Here is a 26,045-nt window from a genome sequence, read left to right as displayed (position 1 = left end):
TTTTTACATAAACAATTTAAAAATATGATCTGATGAGTGAAAGCATAGTTGACATAGCTGTCCCTATTCATCCTATATGTTCAGATTTGCCTCAGATGACTGTACATTCAGCTCAAATACAATCCTGCTTTGTTTTGACTGTAAATTGGGCTCATTTCTGAAGTCTGAGCTTTGGTAATTTTTAACTGAAATTTTACCAATTTCTTTCATCCGTTAATAACTATACGAAAACTATTTCATTACACTACTTTTCTCAAGTTGATTTTATGCAAAATCTTCCAATCTTTCGAATGAAAATGGTTGCGTAATGATAAGTGGTTGCGAACACAGTCAAAATTCAAAATTAAGAGTAAGTTTCTCAAAAACCCTTAAAATTACCCTTGAAAAATAATTTTTGAAATGTTTTTCAAAGTGCGATAGAAAGCCCTCGCGATTACCTTTCCAACGATATATAACTTTTTGATGTTTGGTAATGTATTTTGGAAGATATCATTTCTCCAAATTAGGCATTTTTCGAAAAATCCATAGTTCAATACAAGTTTTTATTTACAGGTGGCTAACGGCTGACATTTTCATTGGTTCGAAGGTTGTTTTAATGGTTTTTTGGTGCGCTGAATCGAATGAGAACATTGCCGTAACGATTTGAGAACATGTGCATCTAGTGGGACGGTTTCAGCGAGAATTGCTCATATATGTTTTTCTCATCATTTTCAAATGCATCAGCACACTTTTAAGGAATGTTAAACATCATTTTAAATAGATTTTTTTTTTATTAAATCACCATTATATTACAATATTTTATTTAAAATATCTTTACAATACCAATGTATGGTATTCCCTAATTTATAAAGATCATTACATTATTTTTTAGACCAAAATGAAATAGTTGGCTTTAATTTGGAGTAGATTTGCGTTTTTAAGTATTTAAGTAAGTAACAGTATGTCAAAATTCGACATTTTCTTAAAATTTGCCCAATAACAAAACAATACCAAAATTTAGTATAATACCAATGATTGGTATTAACTTACACTTAAGACATTTTTTCAAGGGCTCGCGAAAACCAAAATTTGGTATTGATACCATTGAATGGTATTATTTTGCATTTCCCTTGTTATTTACCCATGCTCGGGTAAGCCCAAGTTCATTCTTGTGTACATGGGCACTAATTTGAAAAATTAATAACTGTGACTATTTTCAAAAAAGTTACCTTAAAATAGCTATAAGCATAAGCATAAGCATAAGCATAGGTGCCCACCCGCAGTTGCTACTCCGTTATTGACCAGGACCTCCAGAAGTTACATCCACGAGCCGTGGAAGATAAGTGGGTGCTATCTTTCCTCGCTTCGCAACTTCTCAAAGGCCCTTATCATGCTGATCAATACCGGCGCCGGCCACGACCAGTGGTAGGGTCACGGGGAAGTGGATGGGAATGTTAGTCCGATACTTGAGTGATAGAGACCGCCCAATCGACTGCTTCTCCGACAAAGTATCACATGAGTTTTGAGGGGTTAGTAGATGGGTATGAGGTCAGGATTCACGAGTGGCAGTGATGTGACCATGAGCATTTTGTTTATCGGTTGAAATTTTAAATCTTAGGCAGCCGGCTGCGGAAAGATAAATAATTGATTATTTAAAAGTTTGTTTTAATCGAACGCGTGCCAACCGAGCGGTAGTGCTATGGGCTGGACTTATCAGTATATTTTTACTGTTGGTACAATTAAGATAACGCGAGCAAATGTCAAAAATAGTAGATGAGTTAATACTAAAGCTGCCAGTTGGAATAAATTATTACGATCAACGAATATAAACGAAAAGAAAACAGGACACCACGTAACCGATTGTAATGAAATTAAAACAATAACTTAAACGAACTTAACCGGCGGCGTGCCTTCCTATCAACGATGATAAAAGAAGGACTTATAAATTTAAAATATAAAAAGACTCCAAAAAATACGTTGCATAGTAACCGCGAAGTCCCGCTACTCACAATCGAATCCGAAAAATAGCTATCTAGAATTTAAATATAGTATTAATTCGACCGCGATCCTCCAGAAATTCTTCGTCGGCGTGCCTTCCGATCAACGGTGATGTAAGAAGGGCTTTATTCATTAAAATGATTTTATATCATAAGCCTTAAAACATATTCGTCGGCGTGCCTTCCGATCATCGATGATATAGAAAGGACTTAATCCAGCAATACGACTTGCTTGTCTCGAGAAAAAAAAAAGAAAGAAAAAAAAAAAGAATTCGGATCGTTTCTATCGAAAACTATGTAAAGAGAACAAAAATAAACTCATTGGCCAACGAACGCGTGAACTAAAAATAAAGAAAAAAGAAGAAGAAGAAGACCAATCACCCCATGCACACAAACAACGACACAAAAGAGATGAAAACAATACGAATCAGAAGAAATCCAATCACCCCATGTACACAAATAGCGACACAAAAGAGATGGAAAATAACACGAAAAAACAGGACTGAGCGTCCACACAGGCACCGCACTACTGATGCCATTATTTAATTATAATGACCAATCACCCCATGCACTCGAACAGCGACATAAAAGAGACGGAAAATAACACGAAAAAACAGGACTGAGCGTCCACACAGGCACCGCACTACTGATGCCATTATTTAATTATAATGACCAATCACCCCATGCACTCGAACAGCGACATAAAAGAGATGGAAAATAACACGAAAAAACAGGACTGAGCGTCCACACAGGCACCGCACTACTGATGCCATTATTTAATTATAATGACCAATCACCCCATGCACTCGAACAGCGACATAAAAGAGATGGAAAATAACACGAAAAAACAGGACTGAGCGTCCACACAGGCACCGCACTACTGATGCCATTATTTAATTATAATGACCAATCACCCCATGCACTCGAACAGCGACATAAAAGAGATGGAAAATAACACGAAAAAACAGGACTGAGCGTCCACACAGGCACCGCACTACTGATGCCATTATTTAATTATAATGACCAATCACCCCATGCACTCGAACAGCGACATAAAAGAGATGGAAAATAACACGAAAAAACAGGACTGAGCGTCCACACAGGCACCGCACTACTGATGCCATTATTTAATTATAATGACCAATCACCCCATGCACTCGAACAGCGACATAAAAGAGATGGAAAATAATACGAAAAAACAGGACTGAGCGTCCACACAGGCACCGCACTACTGATGCCATTATTTAATTATAATGACCAATCACCCCATGCACTCGAACAGCGACATAAAAGAGATGGAAAATAACACGAAAAAACAGGACTGAGCGTCCACACAGGCACCGCACTACTGATGCCATTATTTAATTATAATGACCAATCACCCCATGCACTCGAACAGCGACATAAAAGAGATGGAAAATAACACGAAAAAACAGGACTGAGCGTCCACACAGGCACCGCACTACTGATGCCATTATTTAATTATAATGACCAATCACCCCACGCACTCGAACAGCGACACAAAAGAGACGGAAAATAACACGAAAAAACAGGACTGAGCGTCCACACAGGCACCGCACTACTCAAAAAGTTACCTTAAAATAGCTATAACTTGAAAACTGTGCACCTTATCGAAATTTTACTAAAGTACTTTTTGATTGCAAATTCGATTTTCATCGAAAAATGAAGTTGATAAAATTTCGCGACTTATATTTTAATTTAAAAAAAAAATCAGTATTGATTTAAAAATTCATAACTCGGTCAAAGATTTTTTGCACATTCTGGAAATTTCTGAAACCTTTACATTTGATGTCCCCTTAAACACAGCCCTTAAACATATCAGAAAATGAAAAAATAGTTTTTTTTTGCAAATCAAGTTTGAGTGACAAAAAGTGAAATAGAAAATCCCAAAAAAAATTACCGTGTATATTTTTTTAAGTGTAGTCCTTATTCATACCTACAACTTTGCCGAAGACACCAAATCGATCAAAAAATTCCTTCAAAAGATACAGATTTTTGAATTTTCATACGTCGTTTTTGTATGGACATCTGCCAAATTTGTATGGAAAATTATATGGACAAACTAATGATGCAAAATGGCTTCTTTAGGCATACCAAAAGCACCAAAAAAGGTTCAGCCAGATTAAAAAATACAAAAAATCGAATGATCGAAATCTGAGAGAATTGCTCATAATGGAGAAACTGTTGATTTTTTTCACATTTAATGCATTTTTCATCAAAGTGTAAAACAGTCAATTACTATTGACCAACCCCTCAAGGTAAACCCTTGTTTTGGCACCTACCTTCCATTCTCTAAATGGACAATGCAATCACCGACTTTGTTACAAGCTGACAAAAGGAGGACACTCCGAAAGAGAGAAAGCTGTTTCGAAGAAATAGCTAGAGAAAAGTAATAAAATTCGCCACAGCTCTAGGGGATACCACAAAAATCCGAAATCCAATAAAACTAGAACACAGGCGAACGGGAGAAAAAAAAGGCAAGGTGAGCATTCTGGGCTGTAAAACTGTAAGCAAATTGGAAAGAAAATGCTTGTTTATGGCTAAATTCACACGTTGCAGCATCCACTCTAGCAGTAAATACTGCAGCTTGGGGAGGTGGGATTAGGGCACGGTTTAGTGGGTGAAGTTTATTTGATTTCCCATTTCCGGTTTGAGAGTGCAATTGCTGGACTAAGCGCGTTCGGTGTACCACTTGACGGTGGCTGTAATGTTTGTGAAAAGTGTTTTTTACTTGATGACGGTTCCAAAACGGAGTTTGATCGTTCATTAAAAACTTTTGATTTTTCCACCTAAATTTGCCATTTTTTAGAAGGAATGTTTTATTTTGTGAAATTTGTCCTCAATTTAGGTAAGCTGAACCAAATTTTATTTATCCTTAGGGCATACGCCCATTTTAACTAAATTACTTAAACCAAATATTTGAATCTTTTTTTCGGAAGTCACCTTAAAATTAATTGGCTGTTATCTTTGATTTTTAATCATACATATTGTATGCAAACAAAACTACCTCACTTTTCCCCACTAACACCAAGTACCACTACTACCACATTCATAACTTGGGTGAGAGATTTCCCATCCTGCATCCCCCGAGGGAAATAACCACACCGAGACTGCCGGTGATGAACCTCCTTCTCCTTCTGTTCCTTCTTCAGAGCATCCCAGCTTTTTTTGTCACCGGGAGGACGCTTTTTCCACTCCTTGTGTTGGACAAAACCAAAGCCCTCAGAGCTCGTTCCGTCCCAAGTGGCGTCAATGGAGTAAACAAGAAAAGTTTTGAAATTTAGAACGGGGTCGGATTTCTTTTTCCTCTTTGCTAGCAGATTCTCCTGCAAGTCACAGGTAAGTGGGAAACTACAGCTATATTTCTTGTTAGTTTATTTTAGTATATATTGACGCGATCAAACAATTACATGTTCGTTGAACTTTTCAGTACTCAAATAAGTGCTGAAATGAATTTTTTTTCGATTTCGTTGTGAAACTACTTACTTTTCCTGTCATTCTTGAACGACGAAATAGCCTACTTTTCTGTACCAAAAATAACAGAATCGAATAGCAACACTTTTCAAAATAAATGCTGAAAAGTTCTACTTTTCAGCACTCAAATGGGTGCTGAAAAGTTGAACTTTTCAGCACTTGTTTCGAATAGTAACACTTTTCAACATTTTTTTTTGATTTAAACGATTTATTGAGAAAATACATGAAAATTTGACATAAAATTTCACTCACTGTGTGTTTTTTGGAATTGCAAAAATGCTGTATGGAACTCGTTGCAAAACTTGATTTTTTCAACACTCTTCGTATTTATCCAACTCGGTGAACCTCGTTGGATAAATGTACGACTCGTGCTGAAAAAATCCTCTTTTTGCAACTTGTTGCATAAACTACTATTTTCGATTCCGTTGTGAAACTGCTTGCTTTTTATATAACTTTCGAATAACGAACAGGCCTGTTCTCATCGCCAAAAATAACGATACAGAAAAGTACTTTTCAGCATCCATTTGAGTGCTGAAAAGTGAGAATTTTCAGCACTTGTGTCGAAAAGCAATATTTTTAATGCAGTATACTTACATTTTTTAACAAATAGATGGAATTTTTTCCACAGAAATATTTTCGTAAATATTTTTTTGGAGTTCTATTCTATTCTATTTTTTGTGAATTTATCTTAAAACTGCAAAAATTAGATTTTAAATTTGCCAACTTGTCTGTGAAACTTTTTCCCTTCTGTACCACACTGCAAATACCTGCCACAGCAAGGACTATTTGTTTGTCCCGTGGGTGTGGGTTCAAGCTGGTCACCTGCTACGACAACACCCACTCCGTCGCCGACGAAAGCCAGAAGTCGTAGAAAAAGGTACACATAATCCCGTCATTATTTTTCCTCTCCTGAATCAATAGAACCAATTGGCACTGGGAATTTGCCTGGGTGCTGCGAAGTTCAAATTGGACGCGACTTCTCTACACCTGGGCAAATCGACTGGAGCTCTGAACTTTATTTCTTTCGGTAAAGTGTCGATAAAATTAATCCTGGCTCATAAATAAGCCCACTATTAAATCGTTTCGTGAGTTAGATTATTGCCCTGGAAGCAGTCTAGCAGTAGGAATTAACGAGCAGAACCGTACTCATAACTTACCGATTAGAGTCGTTTTGGGACTGCTCGGTTTGTATCAATTGACCAGCGTTACAGAATTATAGCACACATTTGGGTGGTCTAAAAAAATAATTTTTCCCAAAAGCCACCCTTTCAATTTCTAATATGCACTCAAAAGCACTTCACTCCGTAGTTTGTCCTCAATGTCTGGCCGGGATTTTGCAATTAGGGGCGACTGCTGCAGTTGCCCAATGTCCTGCGGGAGTAAAAGCCCCCCCTCAGTAAACACATACCCACATACCCGCAAATACAAGCTCACACACAATGGCACTTCATCACAGAACGTGAGCCCACACAAACATACGTGGCTCAAGTGTGTGCGAGTGAGAGAGGGATTGCCGGAATGAAATATGTTCCGAGTCCAATCAATTTCCGAGCTTGAAATTGAAATGGACTGCCAGGTCCCCCAGGGGGGAAACGCGCTACCGCTAGCCTTGCTAGTAGTGACGGGGTGTTGGGGTGAAACCCGGATAAAACTTTGCACTAATTAGAGTTGTGTAACTTTGTAAACTACACACACAGAGCATACCCATGGAAGCTGGTTGGTAGTGCCGCCCCCGCTGACTGGTGGCCAGTGGCCATATTGATTTCGAAAGTTCAACCGGAAAATTGAATAAATGGAGTTGGCACAAATCTACCGGGATTCAGTGGGAGTTGTGACTTTTAGTTTCGGATTAGTTCTTGGCCTGGTGGAATTGGAAACATTGAAAATTACGTCGTGTTTACTTTGTTGCACAAATAAATTATGGTTTATCGAGTTTTTTTTTCTTTTAAAGTTGTTTTATGTATCTTTTCAATGGGCAATTATCTGACACTACAAACATTTTTTTTTATTTGTTTAACTGCATGAATTTTTGTGTATATTTTGTAAGTGATGATAACTCAGCAAATATGGCCTACAAAAATTGAGAAAGAAGCCTGCGCAAAAAAACAGTGTTCAATAAATCAACCCCGGGATTCTTACTGACGACCTTTGGATTGTTAGTCAAACTGCCTACCAGCAACTCCACCGAAGCAGGGCGACCCAGTGAGACGACTCCTAAACCTGGATTGGGCTAACGATCTAACCTCTTGGTTAGACCGCTGCAAATATTTACTTCCCCGTCCGACGGAAGGCGTGATCAGACAAATCTCGTCTCGAAAAATGCCACTGAAACCTTCTGGGATCGAACCCAGGCCGACTGGTTTCGGCAGTGTTACCAATGACAAAAAATTAAGCTAGCATGAAATTTTCCGTTACTTCAAAATAAGTATTTTTAAATCAACCCTCACATTTTATAAAGTAAAAAAAAGTTTTAGATACCTTTCAAATGCAAGGGTTTAAGGGTTGAATTAAAAAGTTGAAAATATTTATTTCGAAAGATCGAAACATTTTATGATAGTTTCATTTTTTTTTTAAATTGAAAATCATACGCATATTTGCTGTGTTATCATCACTTAAGGTGAAACAGGACACCATTTTCAGACCACTTTTGTTCAATTCAACTGTTTGCTTGCTATCATCCTATTTATCGTATTTTCGGTAAACCAAATTTAGGTCGTGGTGTCATTCTGTTGTCCCTTCTGTTTCACTTGAAAACATCGACGTTATTTTGGTGTATAAATATATATCTATCTACATCATTATCTGAAATGAACTTTTAGGACTAAAATTTGAAATAGAGCGCGATATAAAAATTTTAAGTGAAATTCATTTTAAAAAAATCAAAAACGCTTTGAATTTTTTCGCTTTTTCACATTTTTCAAATATTACGATTTTTCTTTTGGAATATTGGCAACACTGTCTAAGAAATTTCGGCCAACTTGTGACATATCTCGAAAGATGCAACTTTATGCCATCTAAAATGTATTAACAATTTAGATTTATCAAGAATGGTTATTTTATTATCAATATTTTGGGTGGAAACTCGAATTAAAAAAAACATGTATTTTGTTAGAGTGTAGTTACGATTTTAGAAAAGTCCTATGCACTATCTACTACTTTGCCAAGGGCACCAAATTGATCAGAGAATCCGTTCTTAACGGGGCACATCAACCAGAGGCTGGAGCACCCGGATATTTGTAACACACATTTTGGCATCTTTGAAACTACGGGTTCCATCGATATAATTTTCTACCACCATATTATTCCAGGATTGGGTCCAACAATTTTGGAATAAGAAGACAACAACTTCCTTGGGTGCTGTGTACCAAGAAGAAACAGATTTTTGAATATATTATTAGTTTTTTTTTGTATTCACAGCTGCCAAAATTGTATGGAGACTTCTATGGACAAACTTATGATGTTAAACAGAATGTTTCATCCAAATATAAAAATTACAAAAATAAAATTTGCAAAATGTTTGCATAACCAACTGGAGGTCGCGTACGTTTACTTTGTAAACCGTTTGTAAGGGCACTTGTAAGAAAGGCGAAAACACGCGACTTCCCGAAGGATAATCTAGGAAAAACCCGATTTAATCCCACCTGGGGTGAGATAGAGCCTTTCTTACTAAAGAATATAAAAATGATAGAACCTTTTTCAATTCATAACATCGACTTTGTTTATTTATAACGTCAGCACAAAAGAAAGTCTTATGATGAAAGCAATGTATTATAAATGATATGATTTCCAAAGGAAATTAAAAATGCAATTTTCACCAAAAGAATATTTTCAATCGTACAATATGTTTGTAAGTTTGTAATCAAACAAGCTTTTATGACAAACGCGATCATAGCAAGCTTCCCTTGCGCCAGTGACAACAAACACCGCGGTTTTGGTTTTTTAGCTTCGGTACGAGCACTTTTGTGTGTGAAAAGTCTGGCCGCATCCGAAAACAGATGGATATTTCGAAATTCGGTCTCAAAATGACCCTTGTTCAGCACACCAGCTTTCAAATGCACTTGGAACAATCAAAATCGAAAATAGGGGAGCCGAGGATTACGCGACACAGAATTTGGCAAAAAAATTACCATACACGGACATCACTCGAACTCCACGGAATTTATTTTCTCAAAATTCGAGGGTTGGAGATAGGCGAGTTCTGTCAAGGTGAATCGATAGAGCGTCTAAAATCGATGCAGTGTGATTTTTTGACGATTTTTCCGAAGAAAATTCATGCTGAATCGACATATTTACGAAGATAAAAATGACGTCCAGCTTTAAAGTAAAACCTATACCTTTCTTTAGTAAGAAAGGCAAAAAGTGAATCGCTCTAAAAATTGATCCGAATTGCCGATAGATGCCAAATTTGTTTCAGATGCTCACTCATGGTCTGTACTATGGATGTAGAAAGAAATTTCGGATAAAATCGGAAATGAAAAGTGTTGGCAAAGGTCACCAGGTGGGCTTTTACCTTTTTTTAGGGATTTTTTTTCTTTTGGTAGGTTAATCAAACGGCTCTAACTCCAGAACCAGATTATGGATCTGGATGAAAATTTGGGAGGTTGTAGAGCTCGAAAAATGCAATTTTTGAGATAAATAAAAGATAAGAAAATGAAAAATTTTGACCATATTTTCATTTAAAAACTGTGTATTTTGTTGAAAAGTCTGGCCGCATCCGAAAACAGATGGATATTTCGAAATTCGGTCTCAAAATGACCCTTGTTCAGCACACCAGCTTTCAAATGCACTTGGAACAATCAAAATCGAAAATAGGGGAGCCGAGGATTACGCGACACAAAATTTGGCAAAAAATTTACCACACACGGACATCACTCGAACTCCAGGGAATTTATTTTCTCAAAATTCGAGGGTTGGAGATAGGCGAGTTCTGTCAAGGTGAATCGATAGAGCGTCTAAAATCGATGCAGTGTGATTTTTTGACGATTTTTCCGAAGAAAATTCATGCTGAATCGACATATTTACGAAGATGAAAATGACGTCCAGCCTTAAAGTAAAACCTATACCTTTCTTTAGTAAGAAAGGCAAAAATGATCAAATTGTTGAAAATACGGCTGATAATTATGTATATAATTATTAAGATTTTAATTCTTTGAGTATTTTTTTGATAGCAATAAACTTAAAAAAAAATAAACAGAACTTGTTTTCTTGTATTTTTGTATCTTTATTTTGAAATTATTATTTGTTTAATTGGCATTTTTTTAAATTTACTTGAGATTGATAAGTTTGTGTTTTCCAAACTCATTTTATTATGAAAATTAAAGTAATGATAAAAAATTCTATCCATTTGTCGTTAAAATTATCATTTTTAAAATTTACTGAAAATTCAGGATAAAAAATATATACTGCGTGCCTTCCATTTCATGTAACTTTTAACTTTTTTCGTGTAGGGCATGTAACTTTTGTTCTCACACCTTAAGTGAACTGTAACTTGAGTGAAAGGAATACAAGCGTATTTAAAAAAAAGTATCAAGCGTTTTGAAATGTTAGGCCCCATTTTTTTCATCCATGTTTTTCCAGTTCCAAATAATTTTTCGGATATCTGAGAAAATTTTCGACAATTTCGATTCATATCGTTCGCAAATCGGACACTATTTGCTGAGTTAGAGCATTGCAAAAATTCACATTTGAATATTTGGAATTTAATAGGTGTTTTTGAATAAGCAAGATTTTTTCAACTCACGGTATCTCCGTAACTATTTTTCCTATTTCCATAGTTAAAAACGAAATCACTGTGGAACTCTCCAATCTCTCATTGATATTGATTTTGAATGCAAATACTTTTAATCGTCTGATGAATTATGAAAAAGCTTCTGGTTTGGTCAACGGAAACCCCTCAAAAAGTTTAAGCCGAATTAAAAAAAGCCAAAAGCAAATCCTATACCTTTCTTTAGTAAGAAAGGCAAAAGGTTAAAAAAAATTCAACTGTACAAACAATTAAATGATCTTAAAGGTGAAATTTGGCCAATTAAAAAATCCAAAGCCAGTTTTTTATGTTGAAAAAAGTAAACAATCTGGTAGTGTATAAACTTCACAAATCGAACATGTATCTTTTGCTGAGCTTTCTGGTATTCCTATTTAGTTAGAACAAGCAAGGCATCGAAATGTTGATTTTTTTTTAATACATGTATACAGCATTTCCATTTGAAAAGAGCCTAAACCAAATCAAAAGTTCTCCGATCGGGCTCAAAATTTCTGGGAGTTCCCTTGCCAAAACAATTAAATCCGTACTTTTTGTTTGGCCATTAGGGTGACCTACATCGTGCTAGGGTGGTTCGAAATTGTCGTCATTTTTCGCAAAAACCACTTTTTTCTTATTACATACATAATTACATATCCACGCCTTTTCATCCGATTTCAACTGTTTTAAACGCAATAGAATGGTGATTAGTTAGGCTGTTTGAGAAAAATAGTAAAAAGTTTCAGGAATCTAGCTTAACATTTAAAAAAGTCGTATGAAAACTTAAAATGGCGTTTTGACCGTGTCTGGACCAAAGAGCCTATGTCTGTAAATATTTTTACCGTGCGTTTCCGAGATATGTTTTTTTGAAAATAAATACAGGAAAATGATGAAAACGAGAAAAAAACAACTTTTTTCACTAAAACTAACTTTAAAATTTCAGCGATGACCTATGCATGTTTGGGTATTGAAATTTTCGTAATTGAAAGACGCAACTTTTGGTACCCAAACTTATATAGGTCATCACTGATATTTTAATGTTATCGCAGTTTTAGTGAAAATAGTTGACTTTTGCCGATTTCGTCATTGTTCTTTTCTTGCGAGTGACGCGTCGAAAAACTCAGTTTTTATTTGAAAAAAAATCATATCTCAGAAACGTACGGTTCGACATTGCCAATTTTTGATATGTCATGTGAAATTTTCCGAGGAATCCGATAAAAATATTTTCAGACATAGGCTCTTTGGTCCAGACACGGTCAAAATGCCATTTTAAGTTTTCATACGACTTTTTTAAATGCTAAGCAAGATTTTTGAAACTTCTTACAATTTTTCCCAACTAGCCAAACTAATTACTTTTTTTTTGCGTTTAAGACAGTTAAAAACGGATGAAACGACGCGGAGATATGATATTTTGAAAAAGTGGTTTTTGCGAAAAATGACGAAAATTGCAATTTTTCGAACGATGTCGGTCACCCTAATGGCCAAACAAAAAAATACGGGTCAAACTATTTTGGCCAAAGAATCCTACAAAAAAAATTGAACCCGGTAGGAGAACTTTTTATTCGGTTTAAGCTCATTTCAAATGGAACTGCTGTATGATTGTATATGTTTGTTAACGTCGCATGTGCCTTGATTTTGCCTGCAGACATTGTCCCTCGAATATCATCACTGATTCGAAGGCACACTGGCGTGTTAGCTCGTTGTGACTACACAAAACATTGTTCAAATCTTGATTGCCGTCATTCGCGTATGTGTGTTGTGCAGACGATTGTTATTAGATTTGAAAGACCTTCACTTAACAGTACTGCTTGTAAGGCACGACGACGGGTATAAATTTTAGTTCTTCTCAACAGTTTTTCATTTAACAAATCGCAAACATTTTGGGAAGCGCCGATATTGACTTTTAACGGAGAAAAGTTCAGTCTCAAATCTAGCAAATATTTTTCTGACCGACTGAAAGTTATTTTTTGGTCTTGTTTATATTCGACAAAAAAGGCCGGAAATAGTTATTGCCGAAACATTTTCTGTGTATGTTTAAATGTCTAAATTAGAGCACTTGGTTCCTTCGCAAGAGTGTCGACATAGTACAAGATCGTTTATTGACACTGATGATGAGCAAATCCATGGAAAATTGCAAATAATAGTTTTATTTTCCTGTAAATATGAATATGTAAACTTGTTTTTGTAGCATTAAAATAAATCATGTAGATTTTGACATAATTCAAAGTATTTTCACAGTAAAAAGGGTTTGCAATTCAAGGTGGAATTCCTCCATCACTAGTCCATCTGTAACCGGTCACTGCAAATTAATTCACACGCTAATCAAAAATAGTTTGCTCGCAGTGGCAAAATCCCAATCGTCCGTAACTCCCGACTTCATCACCAACCAACTTTCGCGCTAAAACCATCTGGCCCGCCGTCTGCTTCCCCCCCCCCCCCCTGTTTGCCTTACCTTCCAAGATTCAGAGAGGAGGAGGCACGCCAGCTAGCGCTAGAATGTCGCGAGTTCCTTCGCTTCCGGCCAATTTATAATCCAATTAAGAGTTAGATTCCATTCCTTCTTCACCGCTTCTGGCTGAATTTTCCGCACACTTTTCCTCCCCTTTACAAACTGCTTTCTTGAAGTGCACTCTTGTTGAGTCGCTGTTTAGATTTCCATTCCGGGTTTTGAACACAAATATTGCGCTTTTCACTTTTCCAGATTAGCGCAGGCGATTTTCCCGCGACTTTTTTTTCCCCGAAAGTGGCAATAGTAGTAACTTTTCCGATCCCAAATCACCAATCTGGCGAATAAAAACGCGTTAAACTTTTAGCAGCAGGGGCTTCAATTTTTTTCTTTTTTGTTTTGGGAAAATTTTTTCCTCACTTTCCCTCCGTGCTTCTTCTCGACGAAGGTGCAGTGTCGGGGAAGAAATAATATCACACCGAGAAAAACGCAATTTTCTTCCCACTCGCTCGCCGTCTGATGAGTAAATAAAACAGAGCCACCGATTTTCACTTTCCGTTGGTTTTTCTTCTCTTATTTTTCCTCTGTTGAGGTGGTGGGGGTGGCGGGGAAGGATGCTGATTTGTTTGCAGTGAGACAACAAAAAAGAATTTTAATTATCAAACGCACCGGGCAAGTGTCGAACTTTTTCTTCTTTTATTATTTTCCGGGGAGGGGTGAAAAATTATTTCCTCTTCTTTTTTGCACTCGGCCAAAAATTGAAAGGATCCTTTTCAATGATTTTCACTTTTCACTTTTGCCAACCTTTTTTTTTATCCTTTTCTACTCACTCTTTGTGTGCCGACTCTAAACGAGGAAAACCAGTGTTGATAAACTTTTTTTTCTTTCCTATTTTCTCGCACCGTTTTTCCGCCTTATCTCCAGACAACTCTAGCCAAAGGGATAGCACACAGCATCCTTTCTCACGACGACACACAGATAAAAAACGGGGGGAAATTTGTTCCCGCGACGACGACAAGGAAAGCTTTTTTCTTATCCTTTGATTTCCTGTACTGCTCAGCCTCTTTTTCACACCACCTTTACACACTTTTCCAGAAATTGGATCCTGGAAACATTCCCACAATTTTCCTCCACAACAAAAACTCCACTCGAAAGTCACGCGACGTCAAATTTCCTCCGAAAAAACTTCACTCGAGCGAGAACAAAAAAACACGACTTTTTCGCAGACGACGAGAACCCTCGAACTGCACACGACACGTGATGCCTGGCGAATTTTCCACGACTTACTCCGGAGACGGCGGGCAGAGATCTGTTTTGGACAGGATTCTTCCCGTGCGAAATGGGCTGCGAGTGCGGGAAAATTCGCAATCCAAAAGAGAGAGAGAGACGGGAGAGAGAATTTTCCGGAGGTTCACGTGAGAGGCTTGTGAGAGTCTGCGCGGAAAAGGGAAAACATGGAACTCAGATTTTTTTTTCCATTTTGCGCGATATTCTGGAGTGCTAGGGAACGGTAGGTGGCGCGTCGAGCGGTTTGTTTTTGTGATGAAGAGGATTTTCCGGGCTGGGAAAATAAACAAGTGCCGGGTGGTGGTTTGGACGTTGCTGATAAGGTTGCTTTCATCATGAATCTATTAGTGAGAATGAGTTGTTATTTTGTGGGTTTGGGAATTTGGCTTCCTTTGAAAAGTATGGATTTTGCTTAGGCGATCTTTGCACTTGAAATCAAAAGTTTCCATGATACTCAATTCAATTTTTCGTGTTTTGAATTGTTCGTATGCAAAATGAATGTCTATTTGTTACATGTAAGAAAATTCAATTTGAATTTGGAAATATAACAATTAAATATAATTTATTTGTGATAAACATACTGTCCCGATTACTGATGAATCTTGATAAAAATTTCAAAAAACGCTAGACAAAAAAAACTGAATATACAAATTTCTAGACACCTTTGATTGAAAAAGATTAGTCCGGACCAGTTGATTTGCAATCATCTGTTTTCAAAATATCAAAGTGAAAAATATTTGCAACGGCATAAATTATCGTGTTTGACTTCCACAATCAAAAAAGGCCGTTGCAAAACTTCAAAATTTTAATGGAAATAGAAGTCTAATCATCTGAAAACAATTTGAAATGCAATTTGTTTCGTTTATACAGCGACTCCACGTCAAACAGCAAGCATCCAAATCAAAAGGGCTCTGATTTGGCTCAAATTTGGCATAAGAGTTACTTGGAAAAAATAATCGAATCAGTATATTTTGTTTGACGATTAGTGTGCCCCTATCTGCAATAGGGTGGTCCCAAAATGACGTTATTCGTCAATTTTCCCCAATTTAATGTTCAAAATATCATATCTCCGGAACGGTTGAACCAATTTCAGAGTGCCACGTTTCAAAAAAAAAACATTTCTAGTTGGGATATTTAGGAAAAATATGCTGAGGACCGAAAAGTATTTAAAAAGATCATATGAAAATTTCATTTGCTGAATTGAAGGTCACGCGACCATAGAGCTCATTTCTGAAAATATTTTTCCGTGGTTCCTTGCAATACTTCACACAACATTTCTAAAAATTGTTAATATCCATTCACAGCAGGTTTTGGAGATGTGATTTTTTAAACATAAAAATTGGGGCATTCGACGCGCCGCGCGCAAAAAAGGGGAAAATGTTTTTTTTGGGTATCCAAATTTTCCAAATTGAAATAGTACGCAACTTTAGTATGTTTGAGTACTTTACTTATTTTTTTTAATGTAATGTTTTTGTTTTGCGATAGTAAAATCAAATTGTCAATACTTAGATATTTTGAAAACCGATGGTTGCAAATTATTTAAACTGTCGTAAATGCATTTTATTTTTTTTATTTATTAAAATATTAACTCGACGGTAATATGATTAATAATGATCATTCATTATCCGTACTTCTAAACTAATAATAATTATTATTTTTGTCCGTACTTCTCTATAACTCAAAATGTTTGGATTTCTGTTCCCTAAATTATAATTTTAAAATTTTATTTTAACGATGTACGGTTTTTGAAAATATTTATTTTTGTAAAAAAGGAAGAATAAATAGTCGCAAAAAATTGCCTGCCTTTTATTTTTCAAAAAGCCCTCATCAATGCCTACAACTTTGCCGAAGACATCAAATTTATTCAGGAAATTCACTCAAAAAATACAGCTGTTAGAATATGTATATGTAGTATGGACATCTGCCAAAATTGTATGGAGACTTGTATAGGGGAACCAATTAAACAAATTAGCTTCTTTGGTCATAGGAAAGGCCCCTACAAAGTTTGTGCTAAATAACAAAAAATAAAAAAAAATAAAAATGTTCGAAAGCGTCCGATTTCGTATAACATTTCTCTATATAAAATATTTTTAAATGGCAGAAATTGAACATTGATCGAAACAAAATAACCTTACTTGATAAATTATAATTTTAAAATTTTATGGTAACAATGTACGGTTTTTGAAAATATTTATTTTTGTAAAAAAGGAAGAATAAAAACTCGCAAAAAATCGACTACCTTTTATTTTCCAAATAGCCCTCATCAATGCCTGTAACTTTGCCGAATTTATCAGGAAATTCACTCAAAAAATACAGCATTTAGAATATGTATATGTAGTATGGACAGCTGACAAAATTGTATGGAGACTTATATAGGGGAACCAATGACACAAATTAGCTTTTTTCCCCACAAAATTTGTGCTAAATAAAAAAAAATACAAAAAATAAAAATGGTCGAAATCGTCCGATTTCGTATAAAATGTCTCTAAAAAAAAATATTTTTAAATGGCAGAAAATTGAACATTGTTCGAAACAAAATAACCTTACTTGATCAGCACCTTATTCAAAAAAAAAATGTTGTCATTCGTCGAAAAGGCGGGATTTGAGTAGTTGATTGCCTATCGAAAAAATAAATTTTGTAATTTTTTTTTATTCAATATTTTATCCGTCATTATGGCCATCATCTTGTATTTAAAAGTTCAGAATCACTTTAGAGATGTTTAAGGGTCATATTTTAAACAATTAACAATAAGACAACGGACAAAATTTATTTTTCTTGTTTTGATTATCCTAAGTGAAATTTTTCTAGGACCTTCGGAATATCGAGTCTGCACTGTATGTGAAAACCAATGAAGCAACATGTGTTTTATGACAAAGGAAAGGCAAGGACAAAGATTTATTCAAAAAGTTCAATACAAAATTTAGACTGAGCAAGTTCTAAAAAAATGTTTCTTTCACTTTAATCGACTAATAATATTTGAATAGGTATATGAGCAATTCTCTACCAAAACCGTAAATGGATTTTAGTTGTATTTTTATGATTTTATTTGTATTTTTATGATGTATTTTTATGGCTCAAACTTTGTGGGGGCCTTCCCTATGACAAAAGAAGCTATTTTTTGTGATTGGTTCACCAATACTAGTCTCCATATAATTTTGGCTGCTGTCCATACAAAAATGAATTTTCTGATCAATTTGGTGTCTTCGGCAAAGTTGTAGGTATTGTTGAGGACTATTGAGAAAAAAAGGTACAGGGAAAAAAATTTGCAGATTTTTTATTCAACTTTGTTTTACCAAAACTCAATTTCCCAAAGTAGGTATTTTTTTATTTTCGAGTAAAAAAGTAATTTTTAGAAAAAATCGAAATTTCATGCCAAAAAAACGAATTTTTTTAATATAAAATTGAATTTTCAGTCGAAAAGTACTTTTAAAATAAGTGACCATGAGTTACCATTTCTAATATTTTTTTTAAAAGTACAGGAAATTTGCTATAAAATTGGAAAAATATTTTTTGAATCCCGGGAATTCCCGGGATCCCGGAAAATTATTGCAGCAGTCTTAAAATCTATGTTTTCATTATATTTGTAACGTTTTTCTAGCTTAAATCATAGAATTAGCTCAAAACTGTTAATGATGATAAGCTATAGCTATACACTTCAATCTGAACAAGGACAGCAGTTTTTAGATAGTTTAAAACACATTAAAAAATGTGTTCTTTGATGTGCTTTGGAATTTTATTGAACCAGAATTTTTAATTTATTTTTTTTATTTATATAATATAACATTTACATAATACAAAAGCTTATGCAATTTCATTGAAAGCGTCTAAAACAACAAGAAATAAAATTATACCAGACAATGTAACACTTTGGATAAGTTTAGAATTTTACGTTTTATATTTAAAAACATATTTTAAAAATAATCTTTAAGTAACTACCAACCAACTACCAACTGGCGATAATCGGGCCTGCAGTCTGAATAGGTACAGGAGATTTCAGAGCAATAATTTTGGAAATCGGTGTACTAATTGTTTTGATCTGTACTAATTGTTTTGACATTATTCAAAAACAAATTAGCTTAAACAGCTGTCTTAACTCGTTACTTTTGTCCTGATTTGCTCCAGATGCCGGTTTATGATGAAAAATTAAATAATTTTTATAATATTGTGCTTTTTTCAAGTTTAAAGTCATTAATATACGTGAATATAATAATAAGTAATTAAGTAGAAAATATCTATGACGCAAAGCATTTTGCTGATCTATAAACAAAACTTTGAACAATTTTCCTTTCCAAATTAATGCTATTATACGCCGAATACAAATTTTCATGCTTTAAAATGCTTATCGATTATTAATTTTCACAACCAAATCTACATAAAAAATTGAGGTCATTTGTTTTTGGTACAAAATTTCGATAAAATCACTATTTTTTCAAAAATGTATAACTTGGCGGCAGAATTTTTGAACATGTTTCTCTATAGCTCAAAAGTTGCGGATTGTTGTCCCTTAAAACATATAAAAAAATCTCGTTTTTTTTGTACGGACAGCAGCCAAAATTGTACGTAGACTTGTATGGGTGAACCAATGACACAAAATAGCTTCTTTGGTCATAGGGAAGGTTCCCACAAAGTTTGAGCCAAATCAAAAAATACAAAAAATAAAAATGGTCGAAAACGGCCGATTTTGTAGAGAGGTGCTCACATATATTTTTTATCACATTTTTAAATATATTTTTCAGGCGCATTTTTTATTTTTGAAAAAACAATTCAAAACAAAAGTTGCGATTCAAAATTGAAATTTTTTTGATAGTCTTGTTTTTATCTTCATAAACCATCCAAAATCAATTGTCAATGGAAACATTTTTTGTTTCTTTTAACTTGATAAATAGCAAGAAAAAAATGACACATTCTGCGAATTACATAATTCATCAACATTCATTTCCTCCACCGAATAGCTGCAAATATTTGCATACAGTTTCCGCACATGTTCCACGAATTTAAGGACGACTTTAATCGCTTCGCCGCACTGGCCGAAAACCAAAGTCATTTAAGTATTTTTCCTACGTATTTACGATGTTTGGGGGGGTGGGTGGTCTCCCCAACCCAGCACCACCAAACAACAAGGGTCACATTTTCAATATGTTTATGGTCTGTCTTACACGGACACACAAACACACAAACACATCGAAACGATGTCTTTCGCTTTTTGAAATCGAGAAAATTGCTCGACCACCACCGCCAGTGGGCGACGAGTCAAATATTTATTTGATTTTGTTATTAATTTATTTCATTTTCGAAAGGCAAACAGAACAACGCACCAACGCCCGAAGCTCCAATCTGTTTCGAGCTTGTGCTTTGGGGATTTGGAAGGGGGTGGGTTGGGGGTTGGGTGGTACTATAGGGAGGTTTAACAACGGTTATTGCCAACTTACGCAGTGTTTATTTGCGTTCATTGTGTACTATCAGCTTGGTGAACCGTGAAGTGGGGTCAGTTTGGTAAAGAAATTAAACATTATTAAGGTTTAAAAATTATAAAGGTTTCGGGAACAATGACTTTGGACAGAATTACAGTATACCACTTATCAGCACGATTTAACCCGTTCGCACAGTCCTTTTCAAAAGAATCACTCCCGTAGATGACCCACCAGACTGGTTGGATAGTGTGCGAATCAGAGAAGTGCCCTGAACCATGCCGGAATCTGGCCTTCTTATGCTTCTCGGAATCTGCTCCATTGGTGCTGCGTATGATGACGAGGGTCATGTTGTGAGAATACGTCCTCCGACCCACATATGCCTCTTCGGAACTAATACTTTCTGTAGCTTGGCCTTTGTTCAGTCTATGGACTGCTACTGGTTGGCCTGAAAGTCTCTCCGGAGTCAGTCCAATCGAACTCGGAGAAGTCCGAACTGTGCGGTGTGGAAGATAACGCTCAGAGTCTACTGGCTGGCTTGTTGGGCAGGACCGCTCCGGGGGGTTGAATGCTGGAATCTGCACAACAATAATCATCATCATTATTATTAGAAATGGTAATTGAGACTGGCGATGAGGATGGCCGGAACGGGGACAGGAATCCGGAGGGGTCACGGAGGGGGAAGACAAATATGGAAATGCGATAAGATGAATTTGTGGCCTCGGGTTTGTCGGTTGGTTCCTTCCCCGGCGACGGGGGAGAGGGGGTTAGAATGGCCGACCCTGATTGCGAAATAGGCAGGACCAGACCCGGAGTCCCTTCCATCAGCCGGCAGGTAACCGCAATATGCTGATTCAGGATGCTCCAGCATAAATTGGAGAATTTTTGGTGGAAGCTGCTGGTGCGACGAGAGGGGGGAAATATTAAAGTTGAGCTTCGAGTAATTGATTGGAATTGCTGGCGAACGGAAGCAGCGAACTTCTTGGGAACAAGGTTTGAACCAGACAGCTATGGTGCGGTGTTCTGGAGAGATTGACACAAAAAAATATCATCGACCTAATTGTGCACATACTCACTGCACGAAAGTGAACCCTTGCAAGCTACAAACGATAAAAGAATTTTCCAATCACTTTTTGGAGTTTCCACTCCAGTAGAGAAGTTGAGGATTGCTCCAGAAACGTCTCCATAAAATGATTAATATTTGTAATAATGGTTTTGTGCAAATATATAAATTTAAATTGATTAAGCAATAGAGCAATACTCTACGAAATCGGCCTTTTTTAAGAGGCAGTATTTGCAAATATTGCTCGGTTTGTTCTAGAGGTCGTATCGAGGTGCTCCGATTTGGATGAAACTTTTAGCGTTTGTTTGTCTATACATGAGACGAACTCATGCCAAATATGAGCCCTCTACGACAAAGGGAAGTGGGGTAAAACGGGCTTTGAAATTTGAGGTCGAAAAAACATTAAAATTTTCGAAATTGCTAGACATCCAGGATTGGTAAAACTTAAAAAAAAAAAAAACTTTTTCTCATAGCTTTTGTAAATTACTGTCAAAAATGGATTTTTTTAAAACCTTAATATCTTTTTGCAACAGCCTCCAACACCCATACTCCTATAGGTCAAAAGATAAGTAATTTCATGGACTATAAGCCTACGGTATTATCTTTTTGGCCAATCGCAGTTTTTCTCATAATTTTTCGATTTTTCTATAACAAACATTTTACAACGTTAGTTTTTGCCCTGTAGGCCAAGAAGACGGCACTTTTTGGTCTCAATTTTGTCATATTCGGAATCCTCTGACAATTTCACGTAAGTTAGGAGTATTGGAGTTGTAATTTTGATTTTAAAAATAATTAAATAAAACATTTTTGATAAAAGTTAGATTTGGTATACCCTGTGATCAATTCGTCAAATCTGGAGTTTTTTTGAAAAGGTCCAATAAACCAAATTTTCAGTTTTTGCTTTTTGGGTGTTTTTTAATATGCCTGACTCAAGGCGGTATGGGCGTTGGAGGCTGTTGCAAAAAGATATTGAGGTTTTAAAAAAATCCATTTTTAACAGTAATTTGCAAAAGCTATGAGAAATAGTTAAACCAATCCTGGATGTTTAAAGCACATTTTAAAGTGCTTTAAAAGACCTTTCGAATGCACCTAAGAGTGTTGGAATTGATAAAGTTTTACGGAAATGCGAGCAATTTGAAGATTTTTAATGTTTTTTCGACCTCAAATTTCAAAGCCCGTTTTACCCCACTTCCCTTTGTTGTAGAGGGCTCATATTTGGCATGAGTTCGTCTCATGTATAGACAAACAAACGCTGAAAGTTTCATCCAAATCGGAGCACCTCGATACGACCTGTTACACATTGGTGAAAAACTCGCTCTTAAGCTTTAATTTTTATACTTACTAATCTGGCTGAAACTTTTTTGATGCCTTCGGTATGCCCAAAGAAGCCATTTTTTATCATTAGTTTGTCCATATGAATTTCCATACAATTTTGGCAGCAGTCCATACAAAAAATATGTATGAAAACTAAAAAAATCTGTATCTTTTGAAGGAAATTTTTGATCAATTTGAAGTCTTCGACAAAGTTGTAGGTATGGATGAGGACTACACTGAAAAAATGATACACGGTAAAAAATAGGTGATTTGTCATTAAAACATGATTTGGAAAAAACACTATTTTTTTAAATGTTCAGAGGATATCCAATGTCAACTTTCCAGAAATTCCCAAGTTGTGCAAAAAATCTTTGACAGAGTTATGAACTTTTTAATCAATGTTGATTTTTTCAAAAAATTGAAACAATACTCGCAGAATTTTTTCAATTTAACTTTTCGACATAAAATCGTATTTGCGATTTCAAAAGTACATGAGTGAAATTTTGATAAAAGGTACTGTTTTTAAGTTATCGCAATTTTTAGGTTAGTTTTTTTTTTTAAAGTCACAGTTATTTATTTTTTTAAATAAGTGCCTCTGTTTGCATATCCTTGCAAAAAAAAATATGTTTTTGAAAATTGCGTATTATTGATTTTTTGGCCCTTTTCAAATTATAGTCTTGATTTAAAAGAATTGAAAATATTGTTTTTGAATAGGTCGGTATGTCAGCTACTATATCTTAGCAACCAGAGGTCTAATCTCAAATGTCTCTAAGACAATTTTATGGCAAACTCAAAAAAAAAAATCAGAAATGTTCACTTATGGTCACTGCAAATATTTCCTTAAGGGGTTACTTACATGTAAATCGGCAAAAATGTCAGAGGTGGGTTTGAGCACACACTTAAACTTTTTATAAAATCTGTTTTCAGGGCATTAAAATATTACTTTTCATCTATTAACAAAACAAATTTGAAGACATTTGGTTGTAGCTTTGCCGAGACATAGCTATTTGAAGTTAGCAGTTTCAAAAAACGGGTGCCACGATATCTCAAATCTGCTATGATCAAATCGGCTCAAAATTTTGGTGAAGACTCGTTAAACCGGTTTCGTGTACATGACGAAGGCCGATTTTCAAAAAAATTATTTTAAAAAAGCTGAAAATATTTTTAAGTTTTTCATAAAAAAATCGCCAGTTTTTGATTTTTGCATTTTTTGAAAATTCAAAATTTCAAAATCGGGCTTCGTCATGCACACGGAATATGTCTCGGGAGTCTTCACCCAAAATTTCAGCCAATTTGGTCCATCCCATCTCGAGATATCGTGACACCCGCAAATTAACTTGGTGTTCAGAGAAAAACGCTCAGAAAGTTAGACAGTTTGCTTTGCGCATGGCATGGCAGTTAAATCATGAAATACCTTCATGATTCTTTCAGGAGTGTTTGAAAATCTTTTAAGATGATTTAATAAATTTTCTGTAATATGAAATTTTGTGATTTTCTACATGTATGTAACCCCTTAAAATCCAACTTTCGGTAGCTGTATCTTGAAAATTGAGCCCTTATCAATAAATCTGCAGAGTACTTTTTGATTGCAAATTTAATTTTACATTACATCAAACTTTGTTTAGTATAAAATTTCGATTTCTTTCAAAAATATTTTTTTTCAAAAAATCATAACTCGGCGCAGATTTTTTTTACCATGATTTACTATGGCTCAAAAGTTGCGGGTTTCGGTCCTCTATAACTTATCAAAAAATCTCGAAAATCAAAAAATACCTATTTTGGGAAAATGAATTTTGTGAAAAAAAAGTTAATAGAAAAATCGTCAATTATTTTTCTCAATAGTCCTCAACAATACCTACAATTTTGCCAAAGACTCCAAATTGATCACTCAAAAGTTCAGTTGTATGGACAGCTGCCAAAATTGTATGGAGACTTGTATGGGTGATCCAATGACACAAAATAGCTTATTTGGTCATAGGGAAGGCCCCCACACAGTTTGAGCCAAATCAAAAAATACAAATAAAATCCTTTTCCGGTTTTGGTAGAGAATTGCTCAAATATTAAATAACTGCGACTATTTAATTTAGTTAAAAAAAATTTACGACCAATATTTTGTCTTTTGGAAAAAACAAGTTTTATATAAAAATGCAGAACTCGGTCAATGATTTTTTGCACATTCTGGGAATTCCTGAAAAGTAGTCATTTGATGTCTCCTAAACATATATAAAAAAAAAAAACAAATAAAATAAAATGCTGTTTTTTTTTTTTTCAAATCAAGATCTAGTGACAAAAAGTGAAATTAAAAAACACCATCATTTGTTTACCGTGTATTTTTTTCAGTGTAGTCCTTATCCACACTTGGTATCTTTGCCGAAGATACCAAATCGATAAAAAAATCCTTCAAAAGATAAATATTTTTGAATTTTCGTAAATTTGTATGGAAACTTATATGAACAAACTAATGATGCAAAATGGCTTCTTTAGGCATACCGAAGACACCAACAAAGTTTCAACTGGATTAAAAAATACAGAAATAAAAAGCTCAGCTATAGAACGTAAAAGAATGTTCTATCACTCGTCGGAATTTTCACTCCTGAAGAAATTAGAATTCGGTGTTGTTCGAGAAAATTTTCCATTCATAAAAACTTTTTTATTTTTTTCCAGGCTTGTGTATTTTTTGAATTTCTGTTCTAATTAAAAATGCATTTTTAATCATTTTATCCTGATATTATGTTAGGCGGTGTGGAGTCATTACGTCAAATCTGTAAACCCTAACCTTCAGTTTTTATCACTGCCAAACCCTGAAAAATGAACTGGATTTCGATGTCAGTGAGTGTACACGTTCCGTCCGTCGACAGTAGTGTTTCAAACCACTTTTTTCTCTCCTTTTCCCCAAGGCATCGAAAAGGATACACCAGCAGGACTGACCATTGTGCAAGTGAAAAATGATCTCCCAGTCAGGTCTCATTGCTCCAAACCCAAGAAGCGGTGTGCGGAGAATTTCATTTCCACTTCAACACATGACTACGACGACGACGACGACGACCGGTTTTCCTTTTTCCAATCCGTCCGTTCGTACGGGCGATGAAAAGCTTTCGGTAGTTTTGTTCTGCTTGGATGGTTTTTCTTTCTCGACTTTTTCTAGTGTTCTGAAGCGACTACCTTGTGTTGCCTTTTTCCGAGAAATTATTTCCGTTTGAAATTAGATTAGTTATCCGACAGGTCAGGGAAAGGTTGGCTTCTGGGACTCTTGCTTTGGGGTGCTGCCGGCAAATGCAATAATGGTTGCACTTTTGCCAGATGAGTACTTTGAATCAT

The 26,045-nt window shown here is 35.4% G+C and overlaps 1 protein-coding gene across 10 annotated transcripts in view; it reads right to left on the bottom strand.

Moving 5' to 3' along the window:
- The window catches only part of LOC6044582 (RNA binding protein fox-1 homolog 1), a 520,873-nt gene extending 505,913 nt beyond the window's left edge, over window positions 1–14,960 (bottom strand). For all 10 annotated transcript variants that reach the window (XM_038261802.1, XM_038261801.1, XM_038261808.1 and 7 more), the window contains exon 1: window positions 13,661–14,960. The gene's annotated coding sequence lies outside the window, so the exon portion shown is untranslated. The remainder of the gene's footprint in view (window positions 1–13,660) is intronic.
- Window positions 14,961–26,045: the final 11,085 nt, after the last annotated feature.

The sequence above is a fragment of the Culex quinquefasciatus genome, chromosome 3, assembly GCF_015732765.1.
Source record: "Culex quinquefasciatus strain JHB chromosome 3, VPISU_Cqui_1.0_pri_paternal, whole genome shotgun sequence".
Classification (NCBI taxonomy): domain Eukaryota; kingdom Metazoa; phylum Arthropoda; class Insecta; order Diptera; family Culicidae; genus Culex; species Culex quinquefasciatus.
The sequence above is the reverse complement of the archived record's forward strand: the minus strand, read 5'-3'. Positions and strand labels throughout refer to the sequence as shown.